Raw genomic sequence first — 2,058 nt, 5'->3', positions numbered from 1 at the left:
GTTTATCCTCTATTTGATTATGTTTATCCGCAGTTAGTTACACGAATTCAAGCATGAAGCTTTAATAAGTTGCACTTATGCATAATTTATTGTAATCTTGAATTTTAAGTAATATGCATCAATATACAGTGTTTTATGCATACAAATTGGTTTTTAAATTTTTTTGTCAAATGCTTTATAATTAAGTATAGATATATGTATGTATGTATATATATATATATATATGTAAATCATGTATGATTTTGTACGTGAATCATATATGATTTTGTACATCAACAACCTTTTCTTGTTTTCTTAAATAGTTAGCGTTCTTATTTGAACATGTCCCTATATATATTGATGATTTGAATAAACAAGCATAATATCAACTACAATCTGTATACACTTGAAAATAACGGATAGGTTATAAAGAAAAAAATAGGGTTTTCATACTCTCCTTTCACGCTTAAAATGCATACTTGTAGTTAGTAAATGTGTTCCATATGTAGTTGAAGAATGACTGGTTCAATTTGTTCCATAAGTAGCCACTTCAACAAATTTGTTGGTTAATTTAAGAAATTATACTAAATAAACACCAATTCCAAGGATAACCACATATTGTTGGTTCGGTATGTTCGATATGTACTTGAATAAACGTATTTTGTTATCTCTAATGGGTCTCTGCATAACCACATATTTGTAAAAATTCCTTTATGAATAACAATGGCAAAGGATGCATGAAACCCTAAATCAGAATAAAACAGAGACATGAAAGAAAACAAAAAATCGAAACTAAAGAGCAGAGATATGAAACCCAATATCATAAAAAACCTCAATGTTATCACAACAAAAAACTCAATATAATCACAACAGACTCAATGTACAAAGTCCAGAGGTGTTATCTGTTGAATCGACGATGGGTTTCTAGCATGTAGGTGTTCGGTGGTGGGTTTCCAACAAGTGGTGTACCGGTGGGTTTTCAACAATCATTGAAAGGAAGGATAGAGTAGAGAGGGATGATTAAATTGAGATAAATGAAGATGCGAGGCAGATGAGGAAAAAAGGGAAAAATACAGAGATCGTATTCACATGGATTGGACTTCAAAGTTTTGAGTACTGAGTTGAAAATACATCTCAAAATAACAAGTAATCAAAATCGGGTATGGGTGCAAGCTTTCTCAAAAGTTCGATAATAACAAAAATGGTTGACAAAACCGGTGTTACAAAATAAGCCAACATGATTTTCTTATCTTGAAGCTATGTTGTGCGGAATGTGGCTATGGTCTCGTCACAAAGTGGCCACAACTACTAACTTTCCCATGCCGCAGGAGGATTAATAGGATTTAATACTTTCATGTATGTAGCTCGATAAATTTGCATCATATAGTATTTGTCGCCCAAAAATTCGTTTGTCATTCCAGTCCTCCTACGAACTATTATCACATGACCACATGGTAAACTAGACAGTTTCCATTTCCAACAACTACACGTTTGCTCTAGTAGATCAACAAGACCATTCCTATGGACATCTCTTCCTTCAAACACGGTGTTTGTAACATTGTGTGTTGTCCATGTTGCACTTTTGTTAATTCTTTTAATTACTTTTCCTTCGCCCAAGGGGGTAAGCTCCTGTTCAAGTGAGGCTGCACAATATATAACACATTAAGGTTAAAAACATTTACGTAAAACAAATATGTAGTTGTTTATATATTTATCTCCAACTTCTCGATAGTCGTAATACCATTGCTGCAGTGAGATGCAGAAAAAACATCAATCAGCATCGAGATCGGAAGGCGTCGTGCATACCTTGACAATCGTTTACGGACTCCGCACTATTGGAAGTCATGACATTATAACGCATTCTAGCGAAATGTGCTCTTGACCATTTCCTTTTGTCAGCATTGTCAAATGTTTTTCTTGCACTGACTGGTAGAGCTTGACGTAGTTCAACCAACTTTTGTTCAAAATCTTCCACTGTATAAGTTTTGCAGGTCCTTCAAAACATCTCTCCCAACAACTTATCTTTTTTCGCGCTAAATCGTAAATTCATTTCGAATGTCAACAACAAAGCCCGTGATT

Source organism: Cynara cardunculus (assembly GCF_001531365.2).
Source record: "Cynara cardunculus var. scolymus isolate 2C chromosome LG 12, CcrdV1, whole genome shotgun sequence".
In the NCBI taxonomy this organism is placed as follows: Eukaryota; Viridiplantae; Streptophyta; class Magnoliopsida; order Asterales; family Asteraceae; genus Cynara; species Cynara cardunculus.
This window is presented reverse-complemented; position numbering follows the sequence as displayed.